At 34.2% G+C, this 22,394-nt stretch overlaps 1 non-coding gene and 4 pseudogenes across 1 annotated transcript; 2 read left to right on the forward strand and 3 right to left on the reverse strand.

Moving 5' to 3' along the window:
* Nucleotides 1-1,915: 1,915 nt before the first annotated feature.
* LOC125419942 (photosystem II protein D1-like) lies at nt 1,916-2,736 on the forward strand (annotated as a pseudogene).
* Nucleotides 2,737-3,628: 892 nt separating this feature from the next.
* Nucleotides 3,629-4,465, reverse strand: LOC125419252 (large ribosomal subunit protein uL2cz/uL2cy-like; annotated as a pseudogene).
* Nucleotides 4,466-4,929: 464 nt separating this feature from the next.
* On the reverse strand, nt 4,930-5,003 carry TRNAM-CAU (transfer RNA methionine (anticodon CAU)). Its single transcript has one exon. It is a non-coding gene; the product is annotated as a tRNA-Met (tRNA).
* A 3,586-nt stretch (nt 5,004-8,589) lies between these two features.
* Nucleotides 8,590-10,172, forward strand: LOC132799909 (protein Ycf2-like; annotated as a pseudogene).
* A 1,746-nt stretch (nt 10,173-11,918) lies between these two features.
* Nucleotides 11,919-12,494, reverse strand: LOC132799864 (NAD(P)H-quinone oxidoreductase subunit 2 A, chloroplastic-like; annotated as a pseudogene).
* Nucleotides 12,495-22,394: the final 9,900 nt, after the last annotated feature.

Raw genomic sequence — 22,394 nt, forward strand, 5'->3', positions numbered from 1 at the left:
TTCCGCTAATGATTCTAACCAAAATAAATGTTTTGGGTACAGCAAGAATTTGTATTCTCAAATGATATCTGAGGGATTTGCAGTCATTGTGGAAATTCCATTTTCCTTACAATTCCTACGATTAGTATCTTCGAGGCCAGAAATCACAAAATATTCTAATTTATGATCAATTCATTCAATATTTCCATTTTTAGAGGACAAATTCCCACATTTAAATTATGTATCAGATGTACAAATACCCTACCCCATTCATCTGGAAATCTTGATTCAAACCCTTCGCTATTGGGTGAAAGATGCCCCTTCTTTGCTTTTATTACGGCTTTTATTATAATTGGAATAGTTTTATTACTCCAGAAAAATCTTTTTCTTTTTTTTTTGAAAAATAATTCAAGATTTTTCTTGTTCCTGTATAATTCTCATGTTTATGAATACGAATCCATCTTACTTTTTCTCCATAACCAATCTTCTCATTTATGATTGACATCTTCTGGGGTATTTTTTGAGCGAATTTATTTTTGTGGAAAAATAAAACATCTTGTACAAAAAGTCTTTTCCAATGATTTTCCAGCAGTTTTATGGCTCTTCACGGAGCCTTTCATGCATTATGTTAGATATCAAGGAAAACCTATTTTGGTTTCAAAAGATACACCTCTTCTAATGAATAAATGGAAATATTTTCTTGTCCTTTTATGGAATGTCATTTTTATGTGTGGGCTCAACCAGGAAGGATCTATATAAACCAATTAGCCAACCATTCTTTCGGCTTTTTAGGCTAGCTTTTCAGTGTGCGACTAAATCTTTCAGTGGTAAGGAGTCAAATGCTAGAAAATTCATTTATAATGGATAATGCTATAAAGAAGCTTGATACATTAGTTCCAATTAGGCCAATGATTGGATCATTGGCTAAAATGAAATTTTGTAACGAATTAGGACATCTTGTTAGTAAGTTGACCTGGGCCGATTCGTCAAATTTTGAGATTATCGATCAATTTGCCCATATATGCAGACATCTTTCTCATTATTTCAGCAAATCCTTAAAAAAAAAAAGTTTGTATCGAATAAAATATATACTTTGACTTTCTTGTCTTAAAACTTTGGCTCGTAAACACAAAAGTATTGTACGGGTTTTTTTGAAAATATTAGATTTGGAATTATTGTAAGAGTTCTTTATGCATGAAGAAGGGGTTCTTTCTTTGATTTTTCCAAGAACTTATTTGACTGTTCAATGGTTATATAGAGGGCGAATTTGGTATTTGCATATTGTTTGCATCAATGATCTGGTCAATCATGAATGCTTGGTTGTTCGACCATGGAAATGGAAATTATCCTTAAATGCTGAAGAGATAACAAAAAATTTATTTAGTCGTCTATTATGAAATGTTCATATGGTAAGAGTAAAGGTTGATCAACTGAATATTCAACTTTGTTAGAGGCTTGTCTAGGGAAGGAGCTAGATTTTAGGTGTATACATAAGGAAGGCCGTGTGCAATGAAAAATGCAAGCACGGTTTGGGGAAAGATTTTTGCCTATTTTTTATTTTCTAATTCTAGGAAGTAAATTATCTACTCCATCCAACTAGTTCCGGGTTCGAGTCCCAGCCAACCCATTCTAATTATTCTATCGAAATCATATGTATCTAAATTAAATTTGAATTTTAATCCAAATTTTGTAACTTATTTATTTTTATTCAATTTATTTATTCAGTTTATTGAAAAAAAAATGGATGAATCTAGATAGAAAAAAACCTCGATATATCTATGGATGTTGAATATTGGTTGACATGGGTATATAAGTCATGTTATATTGTTGAATAACAAGCCCTCGATTATCTATTTATAGAAAATTCATGTGCTTGGGAGTCCCTGATGATTAATAATTAAATAAATCAAGATTTTACCATGACTGCAATTTTACCATGTCTTTACATTTGATGGTTTGGTGTTTTGATCATCCCTACCTATTGACCACAACTTCTCTATTTATTATCACTTTCATTGTTGCCTCTCTGGTAGATACTGATGGTATTCGTGAACCTATTTCTGGATCTTTACTTTATGGAAACAATATTATTTCTGGTACCATTATTCCTACTTCTACAGCGATAGGTTTACATTTTTACCCGATATGAGAAACGGCTTCCTTTGATGAATGGTTATAAAATGGTGGTCCTTATAAGCTAATTGTTCTACACTTTTTACTTGGTGTAGCTGGTTATATGAGTTGTGAGTGGGAACTTAGTTTTCGTCTGGGTACGAGCCCTTGGATTGCTGTTGCATATTCAGCTCCTGTTGTAGCTGCTACTGCTATTTCATTGATCTATCCAATTGGTCAAGGAAGTTTTTATGACGATATGCCTCTAGGAATCTCTGGTACTTTCAACTTCATGATTGTATTCCAAGTTGAGCACAACATCCTTATGCACCCATTTCACATGTTAGGTGTAGCTGGTGTATTCAACGGCTCCCTACTCAGTGCTATGCATGGTTCCTTGGTAACTTCTAGTTTGATCAGGGAAACCACAGAAAATGAATATGATAATGAAGGTTATAGATTCAGTCAAAAGGAAGAAACCTACAATATCGTAGCTGCTCATGGTTATTTTGGATGATTGATCTTCCAATATGCTAGTTTCAACAACTCTCATTCTTTACACTTCTTCCTAGCTGCTTGGCCTGTAGTAGGTATTTGGTTCACTACTTTAGGTATTAGCACTATGACTTTTAACTTAAATGGTTTCAATTTCAACCTATCTACAATTGATAGTCAAGGTTGTGTAATTAATACCTGGGCTGATATTATCAGCCGTGCTAACTTAGGTATGGAAGTTATGCATGAATTTAACACTCATAACTTCCCTCTAGATCTAGCTGCGGTCGAAGTTCCATCTACAAATGGATAAGACTTTGGTATTAGTGTATACTGAGTTATTGAACATAAAGGAGCAATAATCATTTCTTGTTCTAGCAAGAAGTTTGGTATTACTCCTTTAGGAGTTTTTTTACTTAAATTTTTTTCTTTACTTCATCTTTACTTCAACATACCCATACATTCATTATGTAGAAATTTTTATTTTTGATATCCTCTTTTCAAATTTTTTTATTTTACATTTAAATTTAAAGTTTTCAATTCCATTTTTTCTTTTTTAAGTTTGAATAATGAAAAAAAAATGATAAATGGTGTAAATTGACTTATTTGTTTGTAATTTGTAAGTTTGTAATTTGTAATAGGGGCAGATGTAGCCAAGTGGATCAAGGCAGTGGATTGTGAATCCACCATGTGCGAGTTCAATTCCCATCATTCACCCATATATATATTTAAACTAAACAAACAAATATTAAAAATATTAAAATAGTTAACTATATATACTATATATATTAACTAAATACACTATAGATATTAACTAAATAAAGACTAAATAAAGAAAAATTTTAAAATTTAAATTGAAGTATCAACTAAACGGGACCAAGTGACTATTATTTCTTTTTATGCTTTTGTGTTAAGCATATTTATTTTTCTTAATAAACGATTTGCTACAAAAGGAATTTTGTTTTTTTTTTTTATAGTGAATGTGTCACAATTAATTACTCCTATTTTTTTTTATTTTTTTGTAAAGATGAAGAAACAATTTCTATTTACTACAGCGACTAAGAATCAAATTATCACTATATTTATTCCTTTTTCTACTTCTTCTTCCAAGTGTAGGATAACCCCAAGGGGTTGCAGGTTTTTTCTACCAATCGGGGCCCTCCCTTCACCACCCCCATGGGGATGGTCTACAAGGTTCATAACTACTCCTCTTACTACAGGACGCTTACCTAGCCAACATTTCAATCCGGCTCTACCTAAACTTTTCTGGTTCACCCCAACATTCCCCACTTGTCCAACTGTTGTTGAGCAGTTTTTGGGTACCAAACAGACCTCCCCAAAAGGTAGTTTTAATGTGGCTGGTTTACCCTCTTTCGCAATCAGTTTCGCTACAGCACCTGCTGCTCTAGCTAATTGGTTACTTCTAAATTGTAAACCTAATTGGTTACTTCCAATTACATAAATCAATAAATCAAACTGCACTCAAAGGTAAGGTATTTCCTATTTTTATAGGAACTTCTGTACTAGAAACAATGGTATCTCCAATTATAGCCCCTCTGGGATGTAAAATATATCTTTTCTCACCATCCCCATAGTGTATGAGACAAATGTATGCATTTTGATTAGGATCATATTTTAGAGTTACGATTCTACCATATATGCCTTTTTCATTTCTTCGAAAATCGATTTTATGATATAGACACTTATGACCTCCCCCTCTATGCCTTGCGGTAATGATTCCTCTGGCATTACGACCTTTACCACAATGATGCTGCCCATAGATCAAATTATTTCATGGATTGGATTTCACTTGATTGTCTACGACTCCTTTGCCTGTGCTTGGGATATAAGTATTGTATAAATGTATCGCCATGCTATTAAGTATTTTGATTTAAGTTCTTTTCTTTCTAACAGGTGGAATAGAATAACTCGGTTGAAGCGTAATGGTCATATGTCTGTAATGCATTGTATGTCCCATAATAGGTCCCATTCTTCTACCCTTTTCTAGGAGTCGATGACTATTCATAGCTATTACCTTGACACCAAAGAAGAGTTCAACCCAATGCTTTATTTCTGTCCTAGTTGATCCTAATTCGACATTAGAAGTATATTGATTTTTCAAAAATAACCGAATACTTTTGTCTGTAAATATAGCATATTTGATTCCATCCATAAATATATTTTCTTCCCTATTAGTTATAGTCTTAATAAGAATGCTAGTTCTTACTGTTCATATGTTATAATATGAATATACCATACCAATTCGTTATGTATGGATGATGAGATTGCATTGATACAGAGGCAATTCCAATAGACTTATTCTATTGAAGGGTCCCATTGGCATGCATCCAGTAGGAATTGAACCTACGAATTCACCAATTATGAGTTGGTCGCTTTAACCATTCAGCCATGGATGCTTAGCGAGGATCCTCGTACATAGTAACTAACCAAATTCCAATTCAAATTAAATCTTTAGGATAAATCAATGCAATTTAGGAGGACACACTGAAAGGAAATCAATTGAAATCCTAGATTTTTGAATTAAGAGAGATATCGAGAGAGATAAAAAATTCTCACTATTTCTTAGATTCGTGGACCCAATTCAATTTAGTGGGATCTTTCATTCACATTTTTTTTTCCATCAAGAACATTTTATAAAACTCTTGGACTCCCGAATTTGGAGTATCCTACTTTCAAGCAATCAATATTTCACGATCAAGGGTGTAGTACTATTTGTAGTAGTGGTCCTTATATAGTGTATTAACAATCGAAAGATGGTCGAAAGAAAAAAATCTCTATTTGATAGGGCTTCTTCCTATACCTATGAATTTCATTGGATCCAGAAATGATACATTGGAAGACTCTTTTAGGTCTTCCAACATCAATAGGTTGATTTTTTCGCTCCTGTATCTTCCAAAAGGAAAAAAGATCTCTGAGAGCTATTTCCTGGATCCGAAAGAGAGTACTTGGGTTCTCTCAATAACTAAAAAGTGTATCATGCCTGAATCTAGTTTTGGTTCGCGATGATGGAGGAACTGGATCAGAAAAAAGAGGGATTCTAGTTGTAAGATATCTAATCAAACCGTCACTGGAATTGAGATCTCACTGAAAGAGAAAGATATCAAATATCTAGAGTTTCTTTTTGTATATTCTATGGATGTTCTGATCCACAAGGGCCATGATTGGGAATTGTTTCATCGTCTTTCTCTGAGGAAGAGGTGAAACATAATCAACTTGACTTTGGGATAGCTATTCGAAATCTTACTGAAAGATTGGATTTGTTATCTCATGTTTGCTTTCATGAAAAAATACCAATTAAAGCGGAGGGTTTCTTCAAACAACAAAGAGCTGGGTCAACTATTCTATCAAATGATATTGAGCATGTTTCCTTTTCTCGAGAAACAAGTGGGCTATTTCTTTGCAAAATTGTGCTCAATTTCATATGTGGCAATTCCGCCAAGATCTCTTCTTTAGTTAGGGCAAGAACCCACAAGAATTGGATTTTTTGAGGAACATATTGAGAGAGAATTGGATTTGGTTAGACAAAGTGTGGTTGGTAAACAAGGATCAGTTTTTAGCAAGGTACGGAATGTATTGTCAAATATTCAATATGATTCCACAAGATACAGTTTTGTTCAAGTAACAGATTCTAGCCAATTGAAATGATCTTCTGATCGATCCAGAGATCATTTTGATTCCATTAATAACAAGGATTCAGAATATCACACATTGATCAATCAAAGAGAGATTCTACAACTAAAAGAAAGATCGATTCCTTAGGATCCTTTCTTTCTTCAAATGGAATGAAAAAATATAGAACTAGACCGATGCCCTAAATACCTTTCTGGATATTCCTCAATGTCCCGGCTATTCACGAAACATGAGAAGCAGATGGATAATCATCTACTTCTGGAAGAAATCGAAGAATTTTTTAGGAATCCTACAAGATCCATTCATTCTTTTTTCTCTGACAGATGGTCTGAACTTCATCGGGGTTCGAATCCTACTGAGGGGTCCATTAGAGATCATAAATTGTTGAAGAAAGAACAAGATGTTTCTTTTGTCTTTTCCAACCGATCGGAAAATAAAGAAATAGTTAATATATTCAAGATAATTACGTATTCACAAAATTCCATCTCAATTCATCCTATTTCATCAGATCCTGGATGTGATATGGCTCTGAATGATGAACTGGATAGTTCCAATACGATTTTATTCTTAAACAAAAATCCATTTTTTGATTTATTTCATCTATTTCATGATCGAAACAGGGGGGGATACATGTTACACCATGATTTTGAATCAAAAGTTCAAGAAATGGCAGACTTATTCATTCTATCAATAACCGAGCCGGATATGGTGTATTAAAAAGGATATGCCTTTTCTATTGATTCCTACAAATTGAATCAAAAACAATTCTTGAATGAGGTATTCAACTCCAAGGATGAATTAAAAAGAAATCTTTATTGGTTCTACCTCCTATTTTTTATGAAGAAAATGAATCTTTTTATCGAAAGATCATAAAAAAATGAGTTCGGACCTCTTGCAGGAATGATTTGGAAGATACATAACCAAAAATAGTGGTATTTACTAGCAACAACATAATGGAGGCAATCAATCAATTAGATTGATCAGAACTCTGATTCAAATCAAATATAGCACCTACGGGTGCATAAGAAATGTATTGAATCGATTCTTTCTAATGAATAGATCCGATCGCAACTTCGAATATGGAATTCAAAGGGATCAAATAGGAAATGATACTTTGAATCATAGAACTATAATGAAATATATGATCAACCAACATTTAACAAATTTGAAAAAGAGTCAGAAGAAATGGTTCTTTATTTCTTGAACCGAAAGATCCATGAATCGGGATCCTAATGCATATAGGTACAAATGGTCTAATGGGAGCAAGAATTTATAGGAACATTTGGAACATTTCATTTCTGAGCAGAAGAACCATTTTCATTTTCAAGTAGTGTTCGATCAATTACATATTAATCAATGTTCGATTGATTGGTCTGAGCTTATCGACAAAACAGATTTGTCTAAGTCACTTCCTTTCTTTTTGTCCAAGTTTCTTCTTTTTTTGTTCAAGTTTCTTATCTTTTTGTTTAACTCACTTCCTTTTTTCTTTGTGAGTTTTGGGAATATCCCCATTCATAAGTCCGAGATCCACATTTATAAATTGAAAGGTCCAAATGATCAACTTTGCAATCAGTTGCTAGAATCAATAGGTCTTCAAATTGTTCATTTGAAAAAATGGAAACCCTTCTTATTGGATGATCATGATACTTCCCAAAAAGTGAAATTCTTGATCAATGGAGGAAAAATATCACAATTTTTGTTTAATAAGATACCAAAGTGGATGATTGACTCATTCCATACTAGAAAAAATCGCAGGAAATCTTTTGATAACACGGATTCCTATTTCTCAATGATATCCCACGATCAAGACAATTGTCTGAATCCCGTGAAACCATTTCACAGAAATTCATTGATATCTTCTTTTTATAAAGCAAATCGACTTCAATTCTTGAATAATCCACATCACTTCTACTTCGATTCTAACAAAGGATTCCCTTTTTATGTGGAAAAGGCCCGTATCAATAATTATGATTTTACATATTGACAATTCCTCAATATCTTGTTCATTCGCAAAAAAATATTTTCTTTGTGCGGCGATAAAAAGAAATACATTTTTTGTAGAGAGATACTATTTCACCAATCGAGTTACAAGTGTCTAACATATTCATACCTAATGATTTTCCATAAAATGGTGATGAAAAGTATAACTTGTACAAATCTTTCCATTTTCCAATTTGATAAAATCCATTCGTTCGTAGAGCTATTTACTCGATCGTAGATATTGCTGAAACACTTCTAACAAAAGGATAAATAGTCAACTTTGAAAGAACTTATTGCTAACCTCTTTCATATATGAATCTATGTAATTCAGAAGGGAAGAACTAGCATCAGTATCTCAATTTCAATTCAAACATGGGTTTGATTCACAATCCATGTTCTGAGAAATATTTATTATCCGAAAAAAGGAAAAAATGAGGTCTTTGTCTAAAGAAATGCCTTGAGAAAGGGCGGATGTATAGAACCTTTCAATGAGATAGTGCTTTTTCAACTCTCTCAAAATGGAATATATTCCAAACATATATGCCATGGTTCCTTACTTCGACAGGATACAAATATCTAAATTTGATATTTTTAGATACTTTTTCAGACCTATTGCCGATACTAAGTAGCAGCCAAAAATTTGTATCCATTTTACATGATATTATGCGTGAATCAGATATATCATGGTGAATTCTTCAGAAAAACTATGTCTTTCATAGTGGAATCTAATAAGTAAGATTTCGAGTAAGTGTTTACATAATCTTCTTCTGTCTGAAGAAGTGATTCATCGAAACAATGAGTCACCATTGATATCGACACATCTGAGATCACCAAATGTTTGAGAATTCCTCTATTCAATCCTTTTCCTTCTTCTTGTTGCTGGATATCTCGTTGGGACACACCTCTTTGTTGCTTAAGCCTATAGTGAGTTACAGACAGAGTTCAAAAGGGTCAAATCTTTGATGATTCCATCATACATGATTGAGTTGCGAAAACTTCTGGATAGATATCACATCTGAACTGTATTCTTTCTAATTAAAGAATCTCTTTCTAATTGCTCTGGAACAATTAAGAGAATCTTTAGAAGAAATACGCGGTTCTGCTTTTGGCGGCAACATGCTATGGGGTGGTGGTCCCGCCTATAGGGTCAAATCAATACGTTCTAAGAAGAAATATTTGAATATCAATCTCATCGATATCATCGATTTCATAAGTATCATACTAAATCCTATCAATCAAATCACTTTTTCGAGAAATACAAGACATCTAAGTCACACAAGTAAAGAGATCTATTCATTGATAAGAAAAACAAAAAACGTAAACGGTGATTGGATTGATGATAAAATAGAATCCTGGGTCTCGAACAATGATTCGATTGATGATAAAGAAAGAGAATTCTTGGTTCAGTTCTCCACCTTAACGACGGAAAAAAGGATTGATCAAATTCTATTGAGTTTGACTCATAGTGATCACTTATCAACGAATGACTCTGGTTATCAAATGATTGAACAACCGGAAGCAATTTACTATCAAATGATTGAACAACCGGAAGCAATTTACTTACGATACTTAGTTGACATCCATAAAAAGTATCTAATGAGTTATGAGTTCAATACGTCCTATTTAGCAGAAAGACGGATATTCCTTGCCCATTATTAAACAATCACTTATTCACAAACCTCATGTGGGGCTAATAGTTTTCATTTCCCATCTCATCGAAAACCTTATCCCTCTCTAGGGGTATTTTAGTGATAGGTTCTATGGGAACTGAATGATCCTATTTGGTCAAATAGCTAGCGACAAACTCCTATGTTCATTTCATTACAGCATTTTTGAACAAGTTCTTGGATAAAAAAGGGTTTTCTCATTTAGGAACCTACAGATTCACTTTTTTTCCTATTAAAAAATCAGCCTATTGTCTCTGTGTTTTCACATCGAGAATTCTTTGCAAATGAAGAGATGTCAAAGATGCTTCTTACTTCCCAAACAGATCTTCCTACATCTATATATAAACACTGGTTTATCAAGAATATGCAAGAAAACTACTTTGAATTGTTGATTCATCACCATAGACAGCTTAGAACCAATAGTTCATTATCTAATGAATTTTTCCATTCTAATACTCCATCCGAGGGTTATTAGTATTTATCAAAGTTGTTCCTATCTAATGGAACGCTATTGGATCAAATGACAAAGACATTGCTGAGAAAAAGATGGCTTTTTCCAGATGAAATGAAAATTGGATTCATGTAACAAAAGAAAGGTTTCCCATTCCTTAGCCGAAAAGATATGTGGCCATGAAACAGGGATTAAGTGGAATAGAATTGACCGGGTGGTAAAGTCGTGTAAACACCTATTTCTTCCATATTTTGGGCCTCAACTCCATGGAACAATATACTACTGCTGAAACATGGAAGAATTGAAATCTTAGATCAAAACATTAAGGATGGATGGTATGAACTGCCTAAACAAGAATTCTTGAGCAGTGAACAACCAGAGCTATTACTCACTACATCAAAAAATTTCCATTAATGAAATATGTAAATCCATTGGAAAATTAAAAATACGCATGTTGGATGAAATGGTTGTTGCTATCTGCTACAATAACAAATCATTGGTTTAACTGAATAACTAAATAAAATAGATAGACATTTCTCTTCATCTCGGGTCGATGGATCTTCTCAATTGACCCCTACATGGATAATACACATTCTAGATGGATAATACACATTCCAGTTGACTGACTAATTCTAATTGTTTCGAAGTAATCCATAGAGCGATTCGTCCTATTCAGATATTCATGGCCAAGAAGTACTGGTTTCTCTTTCGGATAGGCCTTAAAAGGAAAAGGAAGGCTGGAATGTCAACAGGCATCTATTATTGAATTCACCCAATCGAATAGTACCCATTTTGGGAACATCCAGTGCCAAAGTCACTGAATGGGTAAGTTGCCAATCCCTAAAACGTACTATGTAATGTACTTCATTTGCTGGGTTATGGCGGGGCCATTTTACGAGAGGTTTCTATTGTATCAGTCTACCCTTGTGTGATTCCTATTGAAGCATATACTCGGGGGGTGGGGTGGGTACAAGACGGATGATTTCAAAGTAGACTTCCCATTCATTGAATAGAGAAGATCACCAAGACTTCATGATTCGCTGCCGAACTTATTCCAATTCACTGAGCATTCTCAATATTCAATATTATTCCTTGAAGAGGACTCAAACCTCCATGCTCTTTAGCATGAGATTTTGAGTCTCGCATGTCTACCATTTCACCACCAAGGCATCTTGAAAGTGAATTGTATTCCATGAATATGATATCTTTCCAATGTGATATATGACAAAGGTGGAGTGTTAGAGTATTTCTATTAATTGGTCATGTCATATAGGACCGAATCAGACATCCAATTGCTTCGATTTGAATTATCTAGAGGGTGCCTTATCTTAAATTTATATATTATATCAAAAAGATGGACAATCAAACCTATTTCTCGATTCAATAGAAGCCCAAGGAGGTGAGATGAATAAGGTCCCAAATAATGAGAGATATGTAAAAAGTAGGTCTGATTACACCCATTCCTAATCCTAAATGGAATGTAACGACATAGTAATCCATAATGTAACGACGTAGTGATCCATATATAAACATAGTATCTATTTAGTAAGAGGGATCTTGAACTAAGAAATAGATTCTAGAAGCTAAAAAAGGGTATCCTGAGCAATTTCAATAATTGAGTTCATTGATATTCCTGGTATAGTAGATGCTATCACACATACAATCATACTCAATGCGATGGAATTGTTTGATCTTAAAGGGGATCTTCTCTAATTTTGCATGTGAGGGGTTATTTCTTGGTTTCGTCCAGTCATTAATAACTTGACTATTTTTAGATAATAGTAGATATAAACAATGCTCGTAAGGAGTCCTATTGAAACCAAAAAATATAGGCCTGCCTACCATCCACACAAGAATAAATGAAGTTCTCTGAACAAACCTACTAGTGGAGGAAGACCTCCTAAGGATAAGAGACATAGGGCTAAAGAGAAAGCCAAAAAAAGATCTTTCGTGTATAATCCTACATAATCTTGAATGTTATTAGTTCCGGTACGTAGACCAAATGATAAAATGCAAGCAAAAGTTCCTAGATTCATGGAGATATAGAACAGCATATAAGTTATCATGTTTGAATATCCACCATTTGAGTCTCCAATAATTATTCCAATAATTACATATCCAATTTGACCTATGGATGAATACGCAAGTATACATTTCATGCTTGTTTGAGTAACCAACAAATGGCAAGTGCTTTTCCTTGTGTGGATCCTATTTCAAAGGGCACTTGATGGGTCGATCCGCCTACATGTCTTGCTTTTACTGCTATATCGGGAGTTACTCCACATATTGCTTGACGTAAAATAGACAGTGGATTTGTTTCTATCTTTTGTTGAATCTTTTTCATGGCTTGATGGATAATTTGATAAGCCAATGATTTTTTTCCGTGTTTCATAATATGGTTAACCAACATTTTAACTAATCGATTATGATAAATTGGATCGGATTTTGCAATTTTTTCTTTTGCAGTACCTCAACGTGACATGAGCATGAAAGGGGTTCAATAATTAGTTTTCTTTTTATAAGGGCTAAAATAATTTATTTCGGCTTTTTGACCCCATATTGTATGGTGGATCTTGAAAGATATGAAAGATCTCCCTCAAAGCCGTTCATACGACTTTCATCGAATACGGCTTTCCACAGAATTCTATATGTATCTATGAGATCGAGTATGGAATTTTGTTTACTCACCTTAAATTGAGTATCCATTCCCCTCCTTTTCCTGCTAAGATTGGAAATCCTATATTTTACATATCCATATGATTGAGTCCTTGGATTTCCAAAATAGTGTAAAATAAATGCTTCGAATCATTGCTATTTAACTCCGACCTGTTCTAAAAAAGTCAAGGCATTTTGAATTGTTTGTTAACATGGACAAAGTCAAGGAAAACCTCTGAAATTATTTCAATATTGGACCTTGGACGTATAATAGTTTCGAATAGAATCTCTTTAGAAAGAAAATCTTTTGTCTCATGGTAGCCTACTCCGGTTCCCTTATGAAACTTTCGTTATTGGGTTAGCCATACACTTCACATGTTTCTAGCAATTCACATGGCATCATCAAATGATACAAGTCTTGGATAAGAATCTACAATGACTAGAATGTCCTTGTTGATGATCCTTTACTCCGACAGCATCTAGGTTCCTCGAACAATGTGATATCTCACACCTGGTAAATCCTTAACCCTTCCCCTTCTTATTAAGACTACAGAATGTTCTTGTAAATTATGGCCATTACCAGGGATATAAGCAGTGATTTCAAATCCAGAGGTTAAGTGATGTGATTCCACCCGAGCCCGCTCAACCGATAACCCGCTGTGGTGCTGACTCGACACGGATGAAGACTAGGCCAATCACAAGAGCTCAAATTAAGAGATTTAAGGACAACCTGGGAGTATTTATACAGGGGGTAATCAATCTCAATATAGTTTGTCCATACTTGAAGATACAAAGCCTATTCTAAGCATCCAAGTGGTGGAAGCCGATACGGACCCGGGTGACAATTTTGGTACATTTTTGGAGGCCGGGAAGCATGAAATGATTCCAATGCTTTATGGGTTCAATACATATGCCTAAGAGGTCATGGAATCAAGTTAAAGCAGCCTCAAATGCAATCAAAAAGGGCTTGTACGGACAGCATCAACAATTTGGCCGAATTTGCTGTATTGCTTGCTGACTTTACTGTATTTTACTGTATTAGCCTTTTCTTATTTTTCCAAGCATGGGAAACGTGTGGGACTTCATATTCAGTTTATTTGGCATCCTAAAAAGCATCTAGAAGCTGATTTGAAGCTCAAAGAGGTCAAAGATTGATCAAAGTCAACTTGATCAAAAGGCTAGCATTTTTAGTTTCCTAATTTGTTTTTACTTTTTGTTTTAGGAAACTACCATTACTTTTTGGCTTTTATTTATTTATTTTCTGGACAAATAGCTTTAGGAAGGTTTTTATTTTATTCTTTCCATTGTAAATTAATTAATTCCTAATTTAATATAAAGGAATTAATTGATCAAACTTAGATTAGGAAAGGAAGTATAGTTTCAGCCAACTAGGTTTCTTTATGTGTGGTGGCTGGTTTTTCTTTATTTTTAGGGTTTTATTTCGTGGCTTTGTAGCCTATTTAAAGGCTTATTTTTCAATAAGAATAAACTTTGATTTGATTAAGAAAATACTTGTGAGATTAATTATCTCTTTGTTCTTTGAGAACACCTAAAACACCATTAGAGAATTGGTTGTTTTAGCTTGACTTATCAATAGGTTTTCCATCCCCTATTGTGGCGTCTACATTATACCAAGGTTTCTAACCACAAGTTGGTTAGGGGTTGAGTTCCATTCCCTTAGAACTTGAACTTAATTAAGATCCGGGCTAATATAATACGGGTTTAGGAGCAGGTCGTCCTAGGTTCGTATCATTTGGTATCAGAGCTAAATTTTGTTCAAGTTTGATCTATCTTTATTTGCTTTATTTGTTTTTGTGTTATTCTGCAATTTTAGCATTAGGTTAAGGTTGCATCCATCCTATACACGTTCAGCATCTTAAAAAAAAAAAAAAATAAATAAATTCATTCCTAGTTGAATTAGGATTTCCTAGTTTTATCGCATTTTTGTTTCCTAGTTTGTTGGTTCTCTTTTATCATTGTTCTTGTTAATTTGGTTTTTGTTGATTTTTCTTTGCTGTTTTAGTCTTAAATATTTGCATTCATATATTCAAAAAAAAAAAAAAGAAAACAAGAAAAAAAAAAGAAAAAAGAAGTTTGCGGCAACATTTAAAAAAAAAAAAAAAAAAACTGCACATTTTGTTTATTTGGAGGTCACGGGTTTGGTGTTTGTTTTGGAGTTGGAATTGCAATTTTGGTAATTATTCTTGCTACTGCAGTTGTTTATGTTCTGTGAGTGAAAAAAAAAAAAAAAAAAAAAAGAAGGTAAAGCCGAATAAAAAAAAAAAAAAAAGAAGAAAAAAAAATATTTTGGTTTGTTGGAGTTTGATTTGTTTGCTGGAAATTTGTTGGAGCTGCTGGTTTTTTGATTATTTATTCAATATTTGGGTTGCTGGGAAATTATTTTTGCTGTTGGATATTTGGATTTTGGGTGCTTAAATTATTTGGATTAAAATTAGTTAAAGGAATTGATACAAAACCTGAATTACAAAGAACAACAACCAACAACTTTTTTATATTTTTGTTCTCTTTGATTCTTGTTCCTTTACTCATACTGCCTATGGATGGACTTTTTCAAGTTTTGGAGCCGAATAACAAGAATGCCTACAAGCTTGATTTACCGGGTGAGTATAACATGAGTGCTGCATTTAATGTTGCTGATTTAACTCCTTTTGCTGCAGGTGATGATCTTGATTTGAGGACAAATCCTTTTCAAGAGTGAGAATTTTGGTGTAAAAGCCGAGAGTGAGGAAGGTGAGATGGCCGTGAGTGAGAAAGGAAAAGGAAGACAAGAAAGGAAAAATACAAATTTTTATCTTAGCTTTCATGATGTTAATAAAGTAATTATGAATAAGAAATCATTGCTGACCATGAATTTTAAAGATACTTATTTAAAGATGTCTTTATTGCATAGAACTTTATCTGCATTGTTGAGAGCTTTACTTAGTGGCAATTTGAAAATTTGGAAAATATTGTTTGCTAACTTTAAAAAGTATAATTTTTACCATAATGAGCATGTATTTCTAGATTTTGTTGTAATAGTATTTGACCCAGGAGAATTGGTTTGGTTGCACTTACAAAAGGAAAGGTTTCCTAATCAAAGAAAGTCAAAGCTCATGCCGCCTATGGATGGACCTTTTCAAGTTTTGGAGCCCAATAACAAGAATGCCTACAAGCTTGATTTACTAGGTGAGTATAACATGAGTGCTGCATTTAATGTTGCTGATTTAACTCCTTTTGCTGCAGGTGATGATCACCTAAACTTTCCTACAAGCTCATGCCGCCTAAACTTTTATTTGAGTTTAGGGGATATTAATAATGTTATTGAGTGTAAGAAACCTTTGCTGGTCATGATTTATAAAGAAAATTATTTTAATGATCAAACTAACTTTGAAGAACTTGAATTGCCAAGTTCAATGATTTCTCTTTTGAAGGAATTTGGAGATGTCTTCCCAAATGAAATTCCAATTGGACTACCATCCAATCAAGAGGGAAAATGTGAGCTTGCTGTCCGAGGTAAGTCTTCTAATACTCAGGTTGTGTGGAAAAATTTTATTAAAACCAAGAGTGATAAATTTGGTGCGAAAGCCGAGAGTGAGGAAGGTGACATGGCATTGAGTGAGAAAGGAAAAGGAAGACAAGAAAGGAAGAATATAAATTTTTATCTTAGCTTTGGTGATGTTAATAAAGTAATTATGAATAAGAAATCATTGCTGACCATGAATTTTAAAGATACTTATTTAAAGATGTCTTTATTGCATAGAACTTTATCTGCATTGTTGGGAGCTTTACTTAGTGGTAATTTGAAAATTTGGGAAATATTGATTGCTAACTTTAAAAGGTGATGTGATTCCGGCCGAGCCCGCTCCACCGATAATCCGCTGGGGTGCTGACTCGACACGGATGAAGACTAGGCCAATCAAAAGAGCTCAAATTAAGAGATTTAAGGACAACCTGGAAGTATTTATACAGGGGGTAATCAATCTCAACAGAGCTTGTCCATACTTGAAGATACACAGCCTATTCTAAGCATCCAAGTGGTGGAAGCCGATACGGACCCGGCTGACAGTTTTGATACATTTTTGGAGTCCGGGAAGCATGAAATGGTTCCAATGCTTTATGGGTTCAATACATATGCCTAAGAGGTCATGGAATCAAGTTAAAGCAGCCTCAAATGCAATCAAAAAGGGCTTGTACGGACAGCCTCAACAATTTGGCCGAATTTGCTGTATTGCTTGCTGGCTTTACTGTATTTTACTGTTTTAGCCTTTTCTTATTTTTCCAAGCATGGGCAACGTGTGGGACTTCATATTCAGCTTATTTGGCATCCTACAAAGCATCTAGAAGCTGATTTGAAGCTCAAAGAGGTCAAAGATTGATCAAAGTCAACTTGATCAAAAAAGCTAGTATTTTAGTTTCCTAATTTTATTCTACTTTTTGTTTTAGGAAACTACCATTATTTTTAGTTTCTATTTATTTATTTTCTGGACAAATAAGATTAGGAAAGTTATTATTTTATTATTTTCATTGTAAATTAATTAATTCCTAATTCAAAATAAAGGAATTAATTAATCCAAATTAGATTAGGAAAAGGAAAGTTTCGGCCAAGGTAGACTTCTTCATTGTGTGGCCGATTTTTCCTAGGGTTTTTAGGGTTTATTTTGTTTCTTTCAAAGCCTATTTAAAGGCTTATTTTTCATTAATAATATAACTTAAAAACTTTGATTTGATTAAGAAAATACTTGTGAGATTAATTATCTCTTTGTTCTTTGAGAACACCTAAAACACCATTAGAGAATTGGTTGTTTTAGCTTGACTTATCAATAGGTTTTCCATCCCCTATTGTGGCGTCTACATTATACCAAGGTTTCTAACCACAGGTTGGTTAGGGGTTAAGGTCAATTCCATTAGAACTTGAACTTAATTAAAGATCCGGGCTAATATAATACGGGTTTAGGAGCAGGTCGTCCTAGGTTCGTATCATTTGGTATCAGAGCTAAATTTTGTTCAGGTTTGATCTATCTTTATTTGCTTTATTTGTTTTTGTGTTACTCTGCAATTTTAGCATTAGGTTAAGGTTGCATCCATCCTATACACGTTCAGCATCTTAAAAAAAAAATAAAAAAAAAATTCATTCCTAGTTGAATTAGGATTTCCTAGTTTTATCGTATTTTTGTTTCCTTGTCTGTTGGTTGTCTTTTATCATTGTTCTTGTTAATTTGGTTTTTGTTGATTTTTCTTTGCTGTTTTAGTCTTAAATATTTGCATTCATATATTAAAAAAAAAAAAAAAAGAAAACAAGAAAAAAAAAAAAGAAGGTTGCCGCAACATTTAAAAAAAAAAAAAAAAAAAACTGCACATTTTGTTTATTTGGAGGTCACGGGTTTGGTGTTTGTTTTGGAGTTGGAATTGCAATTTTGGTAATTATTCTTGCTACTGCAGTTGTTTATGTTCTGTGAGTGAAAAAAAAAAAAAAAAAAGAAAGAAGGTAAAGCCGAATTAAAAAAAAAAAAAAAGAGGAAAAAAAAATTATTTCGGTTTGTTGGAGTTTGATTTGTTTGCTGGAATCTTGTTGGAGCTGCTGGTTTTTTTTTATTATTTATTCAATTTTTTAGTTTCTGGAGAATTATTTTTGCTGCTGAATATTTGGATTTTGGGTGCTTAAATTATTTGGATTAAAATTAGATAAAGGAATTGATACAAAACTTGAATTACAAGAACAACAACCAACACTTTTCTATAATTTTGTTCTCTTTGATTCTTGTTCGTATTTGAATTTCTTTTTCTGGAATTTTATTCTTGAACTCATAATCTACTACCATCTGGTGCAGTTTTCAAAAATTCCAATGTTTTCCCATTATTTTGTGTTTTCTTGTCTAGAAAGCCGAAAAATTAGGATTTGTTGGATTCTTTCGGTATTGCCTACTTTTTGCTACTGCTTTGTTGATAAGTTTAATTAAAACATACTAGTGATCTAACTGCTGTTTTGTGGGTGTTTTAATTAGAACTTTGAGATAATTCATTGAGTGGAAAAAGGCAAGAGTGTGTGAGCTTAAAAGAGGGTAAAAGCCGAAACTAGTGTGCAAACACGAGTGTCAAGACCTTGTTTGAGTGAAACACGTGAGAGAGTGAATATTGTGAGGATTTATTTTATTTTTGCAGTATTTTACTAACATGGCAGATTCTAGAATAAGAAGAGGGGATCCACCCTTGAGGATCAATGAGGAGCAGTCCATAGCATTCCATGGCGATGCCCGAGCTACCGGGAATGGAGACCAAGTGGACATGAGAGCTGTTTTGGAGTCAATACAGCGGGTTAGTGCTCAAGTTGAGCATGTGAATCAAAGAATGGGAAGGCTAGAAGTTTCCCAAGGAATTCCATACACAAGAAATAGGCAAGAATTCCATGGAGGACAAGGCCGAGGACGAGGAGGTCGCGAGAGATCGAGAGAGGAATTTAATGAGGAGCCATTCGGTGGAGACTTTGAGGAAGGTATGAACAAAACTTTTGCTGTCCAAGATAGAGCTGGCCATGGAAGATATAGGAGGGAAGAAACAGATGACAATCTTAGCAATATCAAGATCAACATCCCACCATTCATGGGAAAAAGTGACCCGGAAGCATATTTGGAGTGGGAAGAAAAAATGGAGATGATATTTGACCGCCATAATTATTCGGAGGCTAAGAAGGTAAAATTGGCAGCAATGGAGTTTGGCCATTATGCACTCCAATGGTGGACCAATGAGCAAAACACCCGAAGGAGAGTTGGTGATGACTTGATCACTACATGGCGCCAAATGAAGGGAGCTATGAGGAAGCGGTTCGTGCCATCACATTATCATAGGTTGCTGCATCAAAGGCTTCAATCCCTATTTCAAGGAAGTATGTCCGTGGAGGATTACTACAAGGAAATGGAGATGCTTATGATGAGGTTAAACATGAATGAGGATAGAGAAGCAACCATGGCAAGATTTCTTGGTGGTTTGAATCGTGAGATAGCCAACCAACTAGATTCGCAACAATACTTGGAGTTGGAGGAGATGTTGCATGTTGCCATTAAGCTTGAGCATCAATTCAAGAGGAGGGGTGTAAGATCATGGTTTGGAGGTGTTTCCAACAGTGGAAGGTCCAATTCAAGTGGCTGGAGGAACAATCCCATCTATGAAATCAAGCCAAAGCCGAAAGTCAAAGAAGAAAGTTCAAACTGGCCAAGGAAGGAGACTAGAACCAAATCTGTCCAAGCACCAAAGAATGAGGTAAAATTAGATCCTAGACCTTCTAGAACTCATGATGTTGTGTGTTTTAAGTGCCAAGGAGGAGGACACATTGCTAGCCAATGCCCGAATAGAAGAATCATGGTGTTAAAGGGCAATGACGAGCTAGAATCGGAAAGTGAAGAAAGTGAGGATGAAGCCAAGCAAGAGGAGGAGGATTTGGAGGATGAACCCGAAACCTTGCAAGCATCCAATGCTGAATTAAACTTGCTTTCTAGGAGAGTACTTGCTGCATACAAAGATGAGGATGAAATTCAAAGAGAGAACATCTTCCACACCCGATGTGAAATTCAAGGTAAGATTTGTAGTATGATTATTGATAGTGGAAGTTGTACAAATGTAATTAGTAACATTGTAGTTGATAAATTAGGCTTAATAACTATTAAACATCCAGAACCTTATAGATTACAATGGCTTAATGATGGTGGTGAAATAAAAGTGAATAAACAAGCCAAAGTAAAATTTAATATAGGTAGATATGAGGATGTAGTTTTATGTGATATTGTACCCATGATTGCTGGACATATACTATTAGGTAGACCATGGCAATTTGATAAAGATGCTACTCATTTTGGTCGAGAAAATAGTATTATTTTCAGGTTTAAAGGGAAGAAGGTCAAGCTGGAACCATTATCTCCTAAAGAGGTTTACAAAGACCAATTACAAATGCAACAAAGGAGAGAAGCCGAAAAGCTTAAGGAAAAAGCAAGTATGGCACCAACGGCTTCACCATCCTTTCAAGAAGGTAAGAATGAGGTTGCTGATCAAGATAAGGTTTCTAAGACTCATATTGAGTGGAAAGATCAAGTAAAAGCTGAAAGAGAGGGGAAAGAAAGTGGCAAACCCGAGAGCTTGGAGAAGGAAGAGAAATCTGAAGGTTTGCGCCAATCCATGGGGAAAAAAGAAAAAGAAGGAAAAGAAAGGTTAAGTAGCAACTTTTATTTGAGTTTAGGGGATATTAATAAGGTTATTGAGTGTAAGAAACCTTTGCTGGTCATCATTTATAAAGAAAATTATTTTAATGATCAAACTAACTTTGAAGAACTTGAATTGCCAAGTTCAATGATTTCTCTTTTGAAGGAATTTAGAGATGTCTTCGCAAATGAAATTCCAAGTGGACTACCATCCAATTAAGAGGGAAAAGGTGAGCTTGCTGTCCAAGGTAAGTCTTCTAATACTCAGGTTGTGTGGAAAAATTTTAATAAAACCAAGAGTGAGAATTTTGGTGTAAAAGCCGAGAGTGAGGAAGGTGAGATGGCCGTGAGTGAGAAAGGAAAAGGAAGACAAGAAAGGAAAAATACAATTTTTTATCTTAGCTTTCATGATGTTAATAAAGTAATTATGAATAAGAAATCATTGCTGACCATGAATTTTAAAGATACTTATTTAAAGATGTCTTTATTGCATAGAACTTTATCTGCATTGTTGAGAGCTTTACTTAGTGGCAATTTGAAAATTTGGAAAATATTGTTTGCTAACTTTAAAAAGTGTAATTTTTACCATAATGAGCATGTATTTCTAGATTTTGTTGTAATAGTATTTGACCCAGGAGAATTGGTTTGGTTGCACTTACAAAAGGAAAGGTTTCCTAATCAAAGAAAGTCAAAGCTCATGCCGCCTATGGATGGACCTTTTCAAGTTTTGGAGCCCAATAACAAGAATGCCTACAAGCTTGATTTACTAGGTGAGTATAACATGAGTGCTGCATTTAATGTTGCTGATTTAACTCCTTTTGCTGCAGGTGATGATCACCTAAACTTTCCTACAAGCTCATGCCGCCTAAACTTTTATTTGAGTTTAGGGGATATTAATAATGTTATTGAGTGTAAGAAACCTTTGCTGGTCATGATTTATAAAGAAAATTATTTTAATGATCAAACTAACTTTGAAGAACTTGAATTGCCAAGTTCAATGATTTCTCTTTTGAAGGAATTTGGAGATGTCTTCCCAAATGAAATTCCAATTGGACTACCATCCAATCAAGAGGGAAAATGTGAGCTTGCTGTCCGAGGTAAGTCTTCTAATACTCAGGTTGTGTGGAAAAATTTTATTAAAACCAAGAGTGATAAATTTGGTGCGAAAGCCGAGAGTGAGGAAGGTGACATGGCATTGAGTGAGAAAGGAAAAGGAAG

The sequence above is a fragment of the Ziziphus jujuba genome, chromosome 11, assembly GCF_031755915.1.
Source record: "Ziziphus jujuba cultivar Dongzao chromosome 11, ASM3175591v1".
Classification (NCBI taxonomy): domain Eukaryota; kingdom Viridiplantae; phylum Streptophyta; class Magnoliopsida; order Rosales; family Rhamnaceae; genus Ziziphus; species Ziziphus jujuba.